Below are 18,790 nucleotides of genomic sequence, written 5' to 3'. Positions count from 1 at the left end.
CACAACGATTCATTTTCTTACGGACGTGTCCCCCTCTGACAAACAGAATGCTTAAATCAGGCTGGGCTTCAGACAGCTTAATTCAAAAGAAAAAAGACCCCTCTCCCAAAAACCGGAAGGGGGAATATTCCTGGGCGGTTTCTGTTTTGGTGACACTTAAAAAAACGTAGCCCCTGCTATGCCGATGCATTTATAAATCACCATCTTATCGATTTGTTTACGGGGTATAAAATAGACAGTTTGTAGGCGATGTGACACACCCAAAATAGCGGGCAATGAATTTAAAGCTGCATGCAATAACACAAAACACTGAGTTGTCGATTCACATGATTCAATGAATATTTACTTTTTCGTGATTTCACCAGCATTAAATTCTCCATGCATTTTTTTTGCAAATAATGCATGGGAAAGTCAATTCCTAGAGCTCTTCACAGTAAAAGTGAGCCTTTTCCAACATACAGGTCTGCATATAACCAAACACCTTTGTGTGCATGTCTCACTGTACAGTACACGCTCCTCTCTGGACCACAAGCAGAACCTAATCAGTGTGGAAGGTCAGGAGTCTCGTGGAGGCTCCAGGGCACATTTCTCTGCCATTCCAGAAAGCTAGAGGATGCTCATGGGATGCAATATGTTGCTCAATGAAAGGTACTGTTGCTAGCACCTCATTCCTCCAACTTTACTCGGTTCAGACTGCTCCGGCTGTTCTTTTTTGGGTGTGTGCCAAGTTGAATGTCCTCAAAGGATCAGAGGGTTTCTGGGGGGGGGGGGACACTGGATCAGTCTGTTAAAAGGCTTAGGAGTTTTACTGGGTTTAAGGTGTACCTTCCAAGTACTGTCGGTCTGGACAACCTTGGAGCAGGCTCTGTGCTGTTGGACCGAGGGGGTTTTAGAGGGGACAGTGTGTCCGTGCGTCTGTCCCAGCCAGGCACTGATGCGGTCAGGGTCAAAGCTCACAGGCTCCTGGGAGGGTCCATCGGGCATGGAGGCCATCCAGTGGCCAGAGAGTAGAGGTTTGCCATCTCTGACACTCTGGATTGTGGGAGGTGAGAACACCACTGGGCCTGCATACTCAAACCTCCTCTCCGGCCTCTGGAAACACCAATCCAATGGGTTTGGTTATGAGTTCAACAGAATTAGTCACACCAGCAAAACAAAGCTTCTCTGTACTGACACCGATGATAATGGAAGTATTGGCTTTAGGCTTAACTAAAAAAAGAGCTATGTGAGCTTTTTCCTCACATACACATACTCCACCCCTCTTGTACACACAATAACTCCTTGTTAATCGAAGTGAAGAACAACACTGTGTGTCATCATTTCAATGGATCATTATTTGTTTCACACATACTTCAGTATTCACTGTCCAATGCATTATTCAAATTCCTTTGCCGGTTGAACACAAGTTTACATTCCTGATAATATTGCAAAAACATGTTGACCTGCGTGTGCCTCTGAGCCGAAGGGGACAGTGGTCGAGCGAAGAGCCAAAATAAAGATCAGTAGGAGGAGCTCGGTCTACTCACCATTTCCTCTGCTGCTCTGTAATTTATATCAGACTGAGAGCCTATGTAGCTGAGGTAACTCCACCTCTTTACACCATCTCTGGCCAATGGCTTTTCTCGATCTGTTTGAATGAAGCACACCTCAAATCTGGCGCCAAGCCTCACCGACACATATCGAAAACAATGACAGCGTTAATAATTTAAAAATGTTCTCATGGCACCCCAATGGATGAGGATAGAACAAGTGGATTATTCTTTCGGCATCATTAACCTTTCTTTAAATCGCCTACCTGTGTTGGCGCTGAAATATGACAAGTCGCCGTTGGATTGGGAGACGGGGCCCCCGATGTCGACGGAGGGGTCCCACTCCAGCACCATGTGGTCCAGGTTGGGGGGTTCTGCTGGTCTGGGGCGCTGCTCTTCTCAAACACACCATCCTGCTCAAACAGGACCTCAGACGGACAGCCGGAGTCAGAGGCTTGAGTCAGTACACAGTCATCCACACCTGACAAAGGAAAGATAGAGGGAGGGAGAAAGATAGAGGGAGGGAGGGAGGGAGAAAGATAGAGGGAGGGAGAGGGAGGAAGGAGAGGGAGAGGGAGGAAGGATAGGGAGAGGGAGGAAGGATGAAGGGAGAGGGAGGAAGGATGAAGGGAGAGGGAGGAAGGATAGGGAGAGGGAGGAAGGATAGGGAGAGGGAGGAAAGGAGGACATATAAATGGAAGAGAACTACTAGAGAATGCTATAAAAACACACTAAATGGTAGAGTTGTTCTCAGTTTGGCCTGGAACAGCATGGGCATATTCCACAACCCCAAATCCCCTCTCCTTCCTTCACTAGCTTCCTTTGACCCATATAGGCCTTTCAGAACCGTGGACAGAAGCCTAGAAGAAGAGAAGAAATCGTGCAGAAAAGCAGGGCCTTAGAGTGTCTGGTGCAGTTAAAGATACAGGTTACGCGTAGCCTACCAGTCTCATGCTGAACAGGCGTGTGTGCAGACGGCCCACTCCCTCAAATACGTGGACAGAGTAGAGCAGCAGCTCCTGCAGCCCCGTCTCGATGTCTTGGGCGTCCTCTGGCTCGCTCTTCTGGATCAGCGCCTCGCTCCGCTCCAGGAGACCGTTCAGACGACCCGCAGTCTCCCCCACCGCCTCCGGGAAGCTCTGAGGCCAAACACACACACAGCACATCAGGGAGGAGACATTTACTACGGGAAGGGCCGTAAGAATTGGTACTGGAATCAGGTAGAAGCATATCAGGCACGTCCGGGACAGTTCATGGGAATCACAGATAAATGACCAGGTAAAGCAGATGCAAAATGTTGTTAGGCAAAAGTGAGGACCACTGATTGCGTGGTCAGATTACTTGGCTGGTCAGTCCTGTCCAGTACAGTCCTAGGCCATGTCCTTTACCTGCAGCTCCCACATCTTGTCACAGGTGTCCCATCCAGAGATGTGTTCCACCTCGGTCAGCCTAAGGTCCATGTCAGCAAGCCACACAGCCATCTCCTCCCGCTGGCCCTCAAACTCCTCCCACTGGGACACACGGTGCTAGGGGAGGGGCAGGAGGAGACGGGGTAGGAAAGAGAGCACGTGAAGCGAGGGGAGGGGAAATATAACATTGTAGGCCAAGAGAGGTGGAGGTATAGCAATACAGATACAGAATAATAGTCTAGTCCAATGCTGGCATCTGAATTCATTTGGGAGGAATCAGATGTAGCTCAAAAAAGAAAACGTCCCCCTGCCTTAGACATCTGTGTGATGAAGGAAGGGGTATCTTGCACCTCTTACCTTGAGTCTGCGGCAAACACTCTCAATGGTCCCATGCTGGGGGTCCCAGCGTTGACCACAGTCCCTGGCCATGCCCAACAGGCGTGACCTCATGGCCCCATCAAAGAGCCTGGTCAGGGTCCTGTTCCTAAGTGTCAGACTGTCCAGCTGCACCAGCCGAGCCCCAGCCTGGGTCCTCAGGCTCTGGGAGGGGAGAGCACAACAACTGGGGGTTTAGATCGAACAGTAGAGAGATACTCGTTCTATTATACAGGTGAACAAAACCGTTCTGAAATAACATCTCTATTAAACCTGTAATAACAAGGACAGTGTCTCTACGCAATGACTGAGGACAAACACCAACATGGGGCTGTAGATGGCCATTAGATGGTCTGATCTGGTCTCCTACCTTAACCTTCTCGAGCTCCTCCTTGGCAGTGACAAAGAGCACATGGGCAGATCTGGGGGAGTCGGCAGCCTTCTCCGCCAATCGGAGCCAATTGCTGAGAGATGAATGAGATGAATGAACTCATGCCATAGCACCCATTTTCTTTCCAACCTTTGTGAGATACATAAACAAACAAAGGCCAGACTGGTAAATGGAAAAGCACATTAATTAGGGTAGTGTGGTTCACTGCAGCTGATCAATATAATCTACTATCCATTAATTAACTGTCCACATTAATTAGGACTTAATCCTTCAATCAGCAAATACACTTGAGAAAACCCCATTGGGGTCAGAAGAGAAGATATATGTGTTGAGTTGGGAAACACTCACTGGACACATCCATCCAGAGATGGGCTTCCATCTTGGATCAAGCAGGTTCCCAGTGGCAGACAGTCTTGTGGCTCCTCATTGAGCTCTAGTAAGTGGTATTCGGAAAGTAGGGGCTCAGTGTGTTGTAGGATCAGGTCCAATCCCAAGGGGCTGTTCATAGACTTGGTAGCGACTCGACGTTCATCCTCTTCCGACATTATGTCACTTCTTGTGGTGCAGGGACAATGGTATCCATGACTACCGACTGGGAGTGGCACCCCCACAGGCATCTTGGGCTCCACCTGTCACCTGGGTGGCTCCACCTGTTTGGCGTGCGAAAGTGTCACTGCATTACAACACTCCGAAATGAGGTGACAATTAACACATACTTCCAAATGAATTGCGTTGAGTGTATTTTTCACAGTAACATAATGTCTATAGTATGTTATCAGATGGAACCTACATGCTTTCAATGCACCCAGTAAAGGTGCCATCTTTGAAAAAACTATTGTAAAAGGGGGGGGGGGGGTCTTTGAGTACACTCAGTGTTGGGTGAGTACCTGAGTTCACCCTGATGGGTTATTCATATAAGTCATTACAAATAGAGTTCTGAATGACTGCCCAGGAATTGAGAGAGACAGCGCAGATGGCGAATAGCTGAATGCCTCTCCCACAGTGAGGCAAGTACCCGAATGGCCAAGCGGTTATTTTCTGGGCCATCTAATCGTTTTGCAGTAGCAATCCCTCTTATGAATTATGACTCAGCAGTTAAACACTTCAGACCATTCTTAAAGGGGGTTAGGAGCTGAAAACAGAACGTTTTCACATTACGGACTGTTGAATAGGAAATGATAACAGTAGAGTAGTCTTTTGGTCCCATCGATATTGACATTATCCATTGCTGCCTACCTTTAGAAAAATCCTACAACAAAAGATGAGGATGTGTAATGAAACTCGTCTGAAACATGCACTTGTCTGATCCCGTCTGTTCAATCCTGGTTGTTTGTCTGTCATCTCTACAGTAGAGTTTCTCTCTTTCCTCCTTTCTCTCGCTTTTATTCAGTGACTGGACAGCACACTGGGCAGCACACTGGACAGCACACTGGACAGCACGCTGGGCAGCACGCTGGGCAGCAGCCTGTCAGATAACGTTCCAGTGTGGGCACAGGTTTGAGGCGGTCAGATCTTTGATAAACTGAAAGGATCAGCAAAAAGACTAATGTTTATCTAAATAGAGCAGCGGCATTCAATTTTGGGGTGTTGAATTTTGGGGTGTTGGGGGGGGGACTTTAGTGGGGTCGCCAAAAACTAAACAAAGATTTTGTATGGGACAATATACAAACGTTTTTGAGAAAGATAATATTTGTATTTATTGGTTTATTTTCATTTTGATGTAATGAATTGAAGGCATTTTTTTGATGCAGTCTTCTCATTGTCATTCCTTAAAAAGTAATTCCACGTGACCGTGCTTCAGTGCGGAAGGCACGTCGATATGTGAAAAGGAATGACAGCTCCTTCCTGGGTAAGTAGAACAGTGTGGAGGATGTTTCCAATACACATCACTGGAAAGCTCCAATCCCACCTGTGAGAGTCCATCGGCCCAACTATCTATACTTAATACTCCTTTCATATCCCTCCTGAGGAACATTCAGGATTGCAGAAGTTCTTTAGTCAACGCACAGATTTCACAATCAAGTTGGAACTCTTGGCAAACGTCTTATGTAGTTCTCGGTTGGTTCATTTGTGTGGCACAATGCCGCGAGATACTTTCCATTTCAGCCAATCTCTGAGAGTGACATGCCCACAGCTCTAATGACTAAACTGAAGTCCATAGGTCACAGCGACTGCCAAGATAAACGTTATGCAGGGCAGATGTGAGGCCAGGCTGTCGGTGGAGTCTGATAACTGTATCACACATGATGATAGCAGTTAAAGGACCACATCAAAAAAAGGGGATGATTTTATCACCCCAATGTAATTAGTGCTTATCTCACCGAGACAGCAAACAGGGGGCACGAGGTTCACATGGTTACCATGGCATTATGCCAACCCAATCTGCTCACATTACTAGTGTTGTCAATCAAAAGTCCCGTAAACAACTTAATTGAGATGCCCTGGAGACTCAAAACTTCACAACAAGTTAACACAGGAGTGTTCTTTTCCATGGCAGTTTTTTATTTATTTTTAATGCAGAGTTAAATACAAATCCCGACAGTGGAAGTAGCCTGTAGGCTCTTTAAGAATTCCCTCAGCCTTGTAGGCCGATAAATCACTTCACACTTGTGCCCAGAAGAGTTATGAGGGCACCACTCTGGCCCTGGCAGAAGAAAATGCTAAATAGATTTCCCCCGGTCCCTTACCTGCTGAATGCGCCATGGAAGGTTAGCTACTCTGTTACCGGGGGCCCTATTGTTAATCATCGGCAAGTCAACGAACCCCTCTGGGCTAATGTCACACTTGATAATCCAGCACAGCAGACGGACTTCTGCAGCACCGGCCGGCCTGAGATTGACCTCTGCCCTTAGACTAATGAGACAGGGAATAACAGTACCAACAAGACACAGATTTATCAACAGCCATATTCTCCTCTTCATATTCAGATAGAAGAGAAAGCAGGGCTTTCAAAATGGCTGCTAGCCAGCCATCAGTTAAATATGAATAACATGAAACCTCCTTTTCTTGTTACTCATGAGAGAGCAGCGTCAGTCAGATCTCAACATTCATAAGCGCGTGTGGCTGACTGCTCCATCACAAGAGGGCGCGGAGTCACTGCATTGGACCTCGAGGCGGTGGAGTTGAAAATCGAAAGCAGTTTTATTACTGTAAGGGGAGCTCACCCAATAATGGAACCTGCAGATGTCACAGCTTCGAAAGGGCACTCGTGTAATTTCTGCGTGCTGGGACAGAGAGAGAGAGAGAGAGAGAGAGAGAGAGAGAGAGAGAGAGAGAGAGAGAGAGAGAGAGAGAGAGAGAGAGAGAGAGAGGGTTGGGTAGGTTTCAGTCCCCCCTAGACAGCACAAAGGACAGGGGGATTCACTGGCTGCAGGTGATGATACTGTCCCAATAGGCTACTTCTCAATGACAGTACATTTACTCTGTTAAACCTTGCTCTTTAGAGTATGGCAAAGGCCAGCAGTGTATATAGTATAGTGCAGTCCAAAGAGACTGGATATCAAGTCACCGTTTCAGCACAGATTAGTGCAATTACTTGCCCATGAATACATGAATAGGGATATGACAAGTAAACTAATGCCAGCTTACGCCCACAATGTGCATGCGTCATTTTGCTGTCGGGGTAGGGGTGGAGCAAAGCAGGTGCATCTTGGTAGTTTTCCATAACAATACCCGCATTTGAATAAGTGAGACGGAGCTGAATGAAGCCAAACAGTGAAAGCGTTTTCTGCTATGGATGAAAAAACTAAAACTCTCCGGCTCAGACAAAAGGTGAGCTGCTGACGTCGTCAGCCAGTTACGGCCCGGACGAGCCCTGCTGCTGTACGAGACAAACGAAAAATAATGACATCGTCAACACAGCCATTAAAGTGTGATTGGCCAGTTGACATTTCCTTGCCTTGATGGATGCTTCGTCAACGGACACCGGTAGCATCCTGGATCCACCTGACGGACAGGCTGAGAGCGGGACCATTACCAGGGAAAAGAGGGTCATTAACCTATGGAGTCAGTCTGCTATTCAATCCTTGACAGAACGTATTAACTGTCATTTGCCTAACATTGACTCAACCCCCAGCTCACGTACTCCTGGCTACATGCTCTAGCAGGCCTGGGCAAATCCAGTCCTCGCGTGCCTGATTGGTGTCACTTTTCCTCCATCCCTAGCAAACGCACTTGATTTAAACTAATTGCATTTAACTGAAGATCATGATTAGTTGATTATTGGAGTCGGGTGTGTTGGCTGGGGCAAAAGTGTGACATCAATCAGACCCCCTGAGGACTGGAGTTGCCCAGGCCTGCGTCTAGTGGGACAGTGTCCGGGGACAATGATTGCCAATTGCATCCCTTTAACCGTCTGATTTGCGGTGGACACTAAACATTTATAGGCAGCTGGGACAAGTCATTCTTTGTCTGGGTGTGGGAAGGCAGCTCCTCTCCTCATGGTGAAAAAAAACAAAACAGTTATTGGTATGCAGGTCGAATGCCTGGAGCAGAGGCTCAGGGCTGAACAGACCGAGGCACCACACCGCTGCATGAATCACATTTATCTGCCTGGATAGTATTAGATGGGCTCTACAGCACCTCCAGTGACCACGTAGTTGGTCTTGCTCAACAAACCTTAACTTCAGCATTTTTTGACCATGTCAACTAGTTCAGTATTTCAACAAGTCTGAGGGCAAATGCAATCCGATCAAAGGGACCAGGCACAGTCCGCAAAATTAAACAAATAGCAAATAGCACACAGAGCCATGGGAAACATACAGTGCCTTGCGAAAGTATTCAGCCCCCTTTCCGGCTTTAAACTTCTTCACAACAGTATCTCGGACCTGCCTGGTGTGTTCCTTGTTCTTCATGATGCTCTCTGCGCTTTTAACGGACCTCTGAGACTATCACAGTGCAGGTGCATTTATACTGAGACTTGATTACACACAGGTGGATTGTATTTATCATCATTAGTCATTTAGGTCAACATTGGATCATTCAGAGATCCTCACTGAACTTCTAGAGAGAGTTTGCTGCACTGAAAGTAAAGGGGCTGAATAATTTTGCACGACCAATTTTTCAGTTTTTGATTTGTTAAAAAAGTTTGAAATATCCAATAAATGTCGTTCCACTTCATGATTGTGTCCCACTTGTTGTTGATTCTTCACAAAAAAAATACAGTTTTATATCTTTATGTTTGAAGCCTGAAATGTGGCAAAAGGTCGCAAAGTTCAAGGGGCCCGAATACTTTCGCAAGGCACTGTAACTAATTGTGAAAAGTGACAACCGTGCACGTCACCATAGCTGAAATAATGACATCTTTACAAAACACCTACATCTACTCTCATCCCAACATTTTGACACGTCCACAGTGCCCGTCTATGTTTTGCAGCGTGCCTGCACTCTCTTTCTGTGCCACAACGCGGGCAGAGTCAGGAGCAGCAGCCGTGGGGGACATCTGTGTTTCCAGTGACAGGTTGGCAGGACAGCCAGCGAGGAGGAGAGGAAAATGGAGCGTGGCTTCACGTCTTCTGCTGCTCCCTACCCATCCCCCTCAAACTCTCTGTGCTCACGAGACTGCGGCTATTGTCTCGGGAGCACAAAAGACTCAAAAGTGAACAAATGTGCCTTTCTGCTGTCCGGATGGAGTGCGAAAGACAGGCCAGGGACACCTGATCTATCCCACTTTCTGCACAGAGATAGAGGCAGCCAGGGAGAGAATCTCCCCCAATCAGTCACCCCGAACTGATCCAAGATCAGAACACTTAACACGGTCAGTTGTGCGGGAGAAACGGAGCAGGTCCGGGCCGGGAGAGAGATCTGGTGACCCTGGATGGAAACTTTCTTTCACCATTAACTAGGTTGTTCCTAAATTGAGAGAGACAGAGAAAGAAATGGCGGAGACAAAATGGAGGGCGAAGCAGAAGTGAGAGAGAAGAGAAACAGATTGAAAGGCCGAGAGGGACAGATAGGAGAAATCATGATAGAGTGAGTGAGTTGTGTACTGTAGTATCGAGACAACACTCGGGCAAGATGTGTGCCGCAAGTCCCTGGGACAATGCCCTCAGTGACTGAAAGACAAATATTACTTTCTACCACTACTGCACTCTAATAAAAACATTGGTAAACATCAAATACACTACAAAAGCTCTCATCTTTCATGGGCTGCTAGAATTACCAAGCATTTCTTACTAATATTAACTAAAAAGGTGTGTTCGGAATACAATGCTACGTTGGTGAAATCCGACTAGATGTTTCCAACAGCAATGCCTCAGTCTGTAGATTTCAAGTGTCTGTATACAGGCCTAAAGTAGGTGATGAGTACAATACAACAAGGACAGAAAACAGAGAAATTATGTGAACACAAAGGAACAAGAGGCTGGGCTGGGAACAGGCAGAGATTGTGTGGCCAAGTACACTTTAGGTTACACAGATTATCCTTGGTGTCAGATATAATCTCTTTAATAAGGGGTGTATCTAAAATGTAGTGCTTGATCAGGCATGGGAAACTGGTGCTCTGGATATCATGGCTATACTATTGCTAAGAGAAAGAGAGAAAAAAAACAATCACAAAGAGAGCCCAGCACTGTAGAGTACAATGGCTTTGTGGGGATCATCTTTGTCCAAATGCAGAACACATTCCTCCATTAGTGACCGCACCTCTCTTTAGGGTGAGCATCATGCATCCACAAACAATGCAGTATACATGTATATAGGACATGGGAATGGAACTCAATTCTTAGAGGGTTGGAGTCCTCACTCAATTATACTCAGTGGCTTACAATGTTCCTTGTGTTATACAATTCCTTTATTCGAAGTTATCAGGGGAAATGAACAGAATTAAATGTGTTTGGCTAAATAACTAAGAGAGCAAGCTAATGAATGCAACGGAAATTGACTGGAATGAAAGCCAACACACACACACACACACACACACAACCTTTTGGGAAACAATTTAGAGGCCTGCGATGGAAGTCTGCAAGCGGGGCAATGACGGGCAGATAGACAGACTTAATCAAAACGGATGTCTGGATGGAATCAAAAAATAATCACAACATTGAAAAGTTCCTGTTACACAATAAATGTTGCTTATAGGAGACCATCAGGTAAATAAATCTGACCCTTAATCCAGTTCAGAAATCCTTTTCCTGTCTATTTCCCCTCTCAGCTCTTCATAGTGGGCTTGGAGAGAGATACTCTACTGCCAGACGCTCTTCTCGAGGACCTGAGCCCCTGAAGAGGGGACATTGTGTGACTACGATTTAGAATCCTGAATGATGAGAGGGTATCATATCAATACCGAAATGAGAAAGGCCTGCGATTCTCATTCTGATTATTGTCCTCACACCCTTTATCTCTGGTCAGGGATAGTAAAGTAGGTAGTTATCCAAGATATCCTGATTCATGACTGCTCACAAACTCATGAGTTGGGTTTCAAAGCCTGTTGTCAGCCTTCTTGATCCAAGGCCTGGCACTTGTCCAAGGGATGTTGCTGACTGATTCAGTAGTTAATTAGCTGACACCAAGTTCTTCTGGTCAAGCACTGCTCAAAAAGAGCAGAATCATTTGATCTAATTACTGGTCACTGATGAAAAAATGACTGTCAAAGAGCTGTGAAGATACACTGTCATTCCCATTAGGCACAAACTTGGTTCATTCATTGGCATTACTTACATTGGTTTTTAGACATCGGCCCTCAAAAGTGAAGTGCATTTTGTTGTGTAAAAGTGCTTTCTAGCTTGTGGAAAAGGACACAATTTCAGTGAAACGTAGATGGCTGAGGAGCATTTGGTTCCACTAGGAGTTGTAGGTGCAGCAGTAAGGCTATTGATGCCACATCCTTCAAAAGAAATAACCTCAAGGCACGACAGGGAATCCACCTGTAACAATGAGTCATACTGTATAACACAGCTGCCAGACATACAGTAACCGGTTCCTGTTGAAAACAATTTACATGGAAATCCAACTACAAGTTGGTACTTCCGGAGATAAACACCTCCCATGTTCTTGGATATAGTAATAACATTGACGAAATGTTGAATGTTTTGTTAATGACCCACTTTGTTGTCTCTCGACAAAACAAAACCTGAATGAAATAACATGTACTTTTATATTTTAATAGGCCTGCTCGAAAGTTTACGCTATGTTGACTTCAAAATGATCAATAGCATTGAGACTGGGATATAAACAGGTAACTTGCGATTCTGCTTGGTCCGGATTCACAGGCGGGATTCATGCAAGCTGGGAGGTCTTGACACTTGGGAGCCCCATTTCGCTCGATGCCTAAATATGATAAACACCTACTCGAAATTCCCGAGGGAATATGTGCACGTTTGAATCATCAACCATAGGATGTCATTTGTGAGGTTTATCTGCTTTCTCTGGTTAAACGTAATCACTATCGGAAGAGCACGCCGTTGTTTAGAATGTATCCCCGGTAACTTGACCTGTCACAGGTAGTTTGAAACCACACCCCTCAAACGCATACAATACTCACCTGCGTTAAACCTCCGTCTACCTAAATGTGTCACGTACTGACAATTCTCAAATAAAAATCCGTTACTTAAAAATGCAGTGGACAATTAAATTGAAGATTCTTTTAATTATTAAAAAAAATATATATAATATCTTCATCAAAGGTTATTTCGAGACTGTAATAAAAAAACATCTATAAGATGTCTGGATCATTTGAAATAACTGCAAATGTTTATATGAATTATACAGGCTGTGTGCATGGCTCATCTGCCCCCTGTATGTTAATATTCAAATTAAGGCATATTGTAGGCCAGTTACATAAGGATGGCATAAAAAGAGGTTGAAGGGAATTGCATCAGATGTTCATTCTAAACTGCAGTCACCGTATACTCATATGAGTATACTATCATTTTCACCCCAGTTGTCTTGAACACAGAGAATATCAGGCCTCCAGAAATAGTGGATTGACTAATATAAAGAAGTGACTCATAAACCCTGTGGTTTAGAGTAGACCCTGTGGCTTTAGGGGACAGTGAAAGAAGATGGGATCTATACAGATTCAGGGTGCATTGTACTTGTGTCATAATAGAAGGCACAGCAGATTAACTCACACTGTACTAATAGGCATCCCCTCCCCCCTCCCCAAGGAGACCCTTTGTTGTTGATTACAGTGAAACAAAGGAGAGGCATCAGCAAGGCAAACTTTTTTTTTTTTTTTATTTAACTAGGCAAGTCAGTTAAGAACAAATTCTTATCGGGCCAATTGTGTGCCTCCCTATGGGACTCCCAATCATAGCCGGTTGTGATACAGCCTGGATTCAAACCAGGGTGTCTGTAGTGACTCCACTAGCACCGAGATGCAGTGTCTTAGACCGCTGTGCCACTCGGGAGCCCTTCACCCCACTGTAGTCACATATACAAGATACAGAGCCTCAGTGTGGAGCAAGACAGCACAAAAGAGAGAGAGAGAGAGAGAGAGAGAGAGAGAGAGAGAGAGGGAGAGAGAGAGAGAGAAAGAGAGAGAGGGAGAGATTCAGGCTTGCACATCAGAATCTGAGATGATGGCTTCACTCTCTCAGCTCATGTCTTAGAGGGGGCTCAGTCAGACGATTTTCGTTTGTGCTTCAGCAGGAACAGGGGGAGTGAGTGAGAGAGATTATATGCTTACCGTGTTCCCGCTCTCCAACCGAAGCTAACGTCAAATCTCTTTTTTAAAAAGGGGAGGGGGGAGATGGGGGAAGGGACGAGGCGTGCAAGATAACTCAGTGAGCACGTCTGAATGGATTACCCACTCTGCTAATTATGAACAAAAAACACTGTAATTATGCATCAGAGTGGTTTTACTCTCCGTCCTCTCTGTTTTAATTATGCATTGGAGTGGGAAGGGAAGTGGGCTCTCCAATTGGCCTTTCCGGGGTAGCAAAAAAGCACAGAGCCACTGAGGCGGAAAGGTGAGGCTTCATTTCATTTCGACAGGGTGCAGGGATGAGGTTCGTCATCAGAGCTCCACAGACCGAATGGCATGGCATCTCAGTAGTCAATAGAGAGGGTTACAACCCTGACTGGATAATATTTCTACCTGATTTGAGACAGAAGGAAGAAACCTAGTCTTCTGTGGTCAACTTAATTCAATCCATTGAGATATGTCGTGTACAGATAGTATCAGGAACTGGACTCTGCGTTGCCCCGGGTGACATGGCATACAATATATAGGGTGGGAGCAAGGTTGGTAGTCAATGGCAGAGTAGATGGGACACTCATTTCCCTTCCAGCGGATCCCTTCCATTTACGGAGAGCCCTCCCAGGAGGGCACAAAATGTCCGTCCCTGGTCTGGCCTATTAACCTAGCATGAAATGGTGCCCCTATTCTGTTGATGTTTATGCTAATTGGGCTCTCCAATGTAAGTCACAGCCTTATATTTGTGACTGACTTTGTCTGGTGCCTTTGTTAGACTTAGCACATCTATAGGAGTTCTCTAAAGCATGGAATGTTATGTAATGGCTGTGGAAGAATTATAATTTTGGGGCATGTGTATTGCCTCCTACTGCCCATAGCTTGCACTACACAAGACAGATAGTCTTTGATCATATTTGATAAGTCAAATCATTATGTAAGTGGTCTGGCAAATTGAGCTGCTTTTCAATGCATACTTGATGCGATACTCATATAATATTCACATTCCTTGTATGGTGACGAATTGAAGATAAATTATGATTAAGTCATCGGCATTGATTTGTAGAGCTCAAAACACGAGACAAATACTATCATTACTGAGCCATTACATATATATTACCTGTGTGAGACACAATTTACAGAATGTAAGCTATTCGTCAGGCATTACGATTGTTTTCAAGGTCCTGGTTTAACAAGTCACATCATCGCAATAACCCCAAGTGGCTATAATTTCCACAAATTAAACCCAATTGTAAACACAAAAAAGTATCTCTGTTACATGAACCCTCCCTCCTTATTGTAGAGTTTCGTACTCCCATTGAAAAAACCTGCAGTTGTCAGCTCCGGTCTTCATCTCAGACAAGAGTAAATATTTTAGCATTACACTTAGCGGGAGCAGGGCAGGTAGAAGCCTTGGTTAGCATCCTAGTTGATTGAATCTTAGAGGAGTCAATGATTTAAAAAAAAAACATGTCAATGCTGCTCTTTGTCAGGGAGGAATGCTGATGCTGACCAGTGATGTTTCTCAATTTGCCACACAAACAGACGATGTATGACTGATAGATTGGTGCAGAGGCATATCGTCGGGAAGAAAGACTCCCTGTATTTTGATTATTCAGTTTAACGAGATTGACCCTGATGGTAGCATATTGCACAATGAGCACATTTTATTTCTGTATTCCCTGTAGGTCGTCTTTATGAGAATTAGGTCATTTCTGGGTTAAAGCCCAAAACTCTAGAATGGTAAACTTTCAGTGCATGTAGACAGGGAAGCTGAGTGATGACGTGAGTCTTGTTAAGGGAATGTTTGTCCAAATCATTCACAGCCGGCAGAGGAGTAATCTTTTTCTCAGAGGTTGAGCCTTGAAACTACAGTATTCGGTAGTAATAATGAATCCTTGTAGCACAGGCCTGACATTCTTTCTCCTGTCTGGCTGTGTTTCTGTAATGATGTCAGGTTTCACATGCAAGGATGTCATATGCTTTTCTTTCACAGTATGTAAAATGTTACATTGTCGGATACTGCAATTGGCAAGACAATGTAAACACACAAATGACTATGTTAACCATATAATCCCATTCATTAAACATTAAACTGCCACTGGGAGACAGATCACTTCATTCAAGTTGTTTTGTTTTATACATACTCTTCCATTTAGAGTTCATTGTTACATCTAGTTAATTCAGAGTTAACATCAAAGAGCCAGCTATGGTCTGGTTTCTAATCTCCCTCATTGATGTCCAATTGAGTTTCTTTATATTGACGTTGGATCACAGAGAGTAGGATGATTGATCTGTATACTAGTCCCTTTTGAGTCCTGTCAGTTACTGTCAGCATTTGCAAGTCGAAAATGCCCGAGATGACACCTCTTTGATCTAAAACAGGGATTTACATATAACCTACACAGATCATGTGCCATCTAAATATCATATGGCTACTTGTGTCATAACTATTATCCAGGGTCGCAGTTATTGGTTATTATTGGCCAGGTCGCAGTTGTAAATGAGAACTTGTTCTCAACTGGCCTACCTAGTTAAATAAATGAAGGTGAAATAAAAATTCTAATTCTAAGGCCTACCTAGTTAAATAAATGAAGGTGAAATAAAAATTCTAATTCTAACAACTTTCTTTGAACATGAAACCCCCTTTGGTCAAAGGTCTAAATGGCCATACATAATGTATTCCAAAAGGTACAGTATGATTAAAAATATATATTTCCCAAATATTATTGATACTAATATATAGTATGCCCTCATGATTATGGGGATGCACTGCCATCGATGGACAAAAGTAATCATATGTTAGTCTATTAAACAGATATGAACAGCGTACATAAAAAACTCAAGAAATATTAACCTATATTCGGTTATTTTACGTAGGGATTTACAAAGCATCTCTGATTGGCTCCGGTAATTGACTGGAATGGAGTAGGTTAAGCGCATTACTCTTGATCCATTCAGTGCGTAAACAGTGACATGTGCCGTCTCACACCACAGTTCGAAAAGGTTTCAAACACGACAATTGTGACATTATCTATTTCAAAAACGTTGTTCATGAATTGGATTCGGGTGCTAGTATCAGTCGTTGATGGTTTCGTTGTCTTGCTGTGAAGTATTTTCGCTTTGTTCAATAAATTGTGCTCGTGCCCTACTTACGCCTCTAATGATCAAAGTAAACGCACACATTTTAAGTCTTTAGGAAAAGGGCTCCACCAGCTGGTTACAAAGACAATAGCAGCATATATCAGACAAAGATCTTACATAACTGGGTTATTTATTAGATTTTTTAATTACGTTATTTCACCTTTATTTAACCAGTTAGGCCAGTTGAGAACAAGTTCTCATTTACAACTGCGACCTGGCGAAGATAAAGCAAAGCAGTGCGAGAAAACAACAACACAGAGTTACACATAAACAAATGTACAGTCAATAACACAATACAAAAATATATGTTCAGTGTGTGCAAATGTAGAAGAGTAGGGAGGTAAGGCAATAAATAGGCCATGGAGGCGAAATAATAACAATTTAGCATTAACACTGGAATGATAGATGTGCAGATGATGATGTGCAAGTAGAGATACTGGGATAGAAAAGAGCAAGAGGATAATTAACAATACGGGGATGAGGTAGTTGGGTGTTCTATTTACAGGCTGTGTACAGTTATTGGCTGGCTGTGTACAGTTATTCAGAGTTATGAATAACTATGCCTACACAAGGCTGCTGTGAATGCTCGCAAAATAATTTTGACGTTGGACGTCTGTGTAGCCCACATATACGAAAGATCATAAAACTCACTCATGCAAATGTCTTGTGTAAAATCCTAATTTGAACCAGTTTGCTACAGCAGGAAAACAATCCTGCAGCAACAGGAAATGTGAATTATTATGTGGACTATAATTAATAGACATTGTTTTTGGAGTTGATCCAATTTTCGTAAGGGAAAATCAAGTATGACATTTCAAAGTGAAAATGACAAACTTCAGAAGCCTTTTAAACCTCAAATACACTACAAGTTAAACATGTTCTGCATTGCAGGAAGGTTCTCCTGCAACAGGGTGATACAATTAACATCCTATTATATCCCAGAGCGCGTAAAACCCATACATCTATGCGTAAAACAAACAGTCAAGGCCTCTTTTTCTCCGAAGTCTCTGTAGTGCGTAGTGACACCTAAATGCACTGTAAATAACGTAGCCTATGATTTAATTCGATAGCACATCTGTCATTATGTAAAATGTTACATTGTAGGATACTGCAATTGGCAAGACAATGTAAACACATGCATTACTATGTTAACCATATAATCCCATTCATTAAACATTAAACAGATCACTTCATTCAAGTTTTTTTTATTTATACATACTCTTCCATTTAGAGTTCATTGTTACATCTAGTTAATCCAGAGTTAACATCAAAGAGCCAGCTATGGTCTGGTTTCTAATCTCCCTCATTGATGTTCAATTGAGTTTCTTTACATTGACGTTGGATCACAGAGAGTAGTCTGACACCATTTTAACAGAAATGCTTGACATGTTTGTCCACGTATAATCCCAGAAGCACCATAAAGTTAGTATCGCCCGTTTCGACCGTACTATCTAATCAGTCCAAAAACACTAATTACAACCAATCACTGCGTATATTACTTTGATTCGAGGACATCAAAGTCATTATCCTTTGAACCAAATATGTATATGTTATTTTATGATGAATCTGCGTGAACCGTTTGAAATGGACATCTTCAAAAAAGGTAAAGCCATTATGGGCCATTAGGCATTTTCTTTAGTACAAAAAGGGATGTAAAATTGAATAATAATGAGGGGTTACATTTGACAATTTATCATGTTTTTGAACTATCAATGGATGAGTATATAATCTGGGGTTGATCATAAAACTGCACATTTGAAGGAGGACAGTGTCCCTGGTTGGAGAGGTGAGACAAAAAAGTAGCCCCGAGCACGTACCTAACTGTTTTAGAGGGACTTTTACCCCTGAGCATGGGTACGAACAACATTTCAAACTTCAGCATTGAACGCATTTTAGGCACTGAAATGGGACCTTCTTATACAACTGGAGCCGAATCTTCACAACATTTTGCATGTTTGTCTGGCACCTTCCACCATGGACACTCAAATCCACATAATGAAAACTGGAAATATGGTATGCCTAGGGATTTGACAACCGCACACATGCTGCAGGTTCCGACCATATCACACACGTTTGATTCTAGTAGCAGTTACCTTAGTTATGGATCATTTCATTGTCATCATGCAGATATAAATCTGTGTCCTACTGCAACTCAACACCGAGTTTTCAACGATGAAAGAGGTGAGATAGTGTTACATTTGATTATGTCACTACATAGACTGTATGTTGAGGCCACAAAGTATTGAACTGTAGTGCTACATTGTTACAAAGTATTAGGCCTACCTTTTTCTTCTTCTCTTTGCTTGCTTTT

The sequence above is a fragment of the Oncorhynchus masou genome, chromosome 9 (genome assembly GCF_036934945.1).
Source record: "Oncorhynchus masou masou isolate Uvic2021 chromosome 9, UVic_Omas_1.1, whole genome shotgun sequence".
In the NCBI taxonomy this organism is placed as follows: Eukaryota; Metazoa; Chordata; class Actinopteri; order Salmoniformes; family Salmonidae; genus Oncorhynchus; species Oncorhynchus masou.
Note: the sequence above shows the minus strand (reverse complement) of the source record.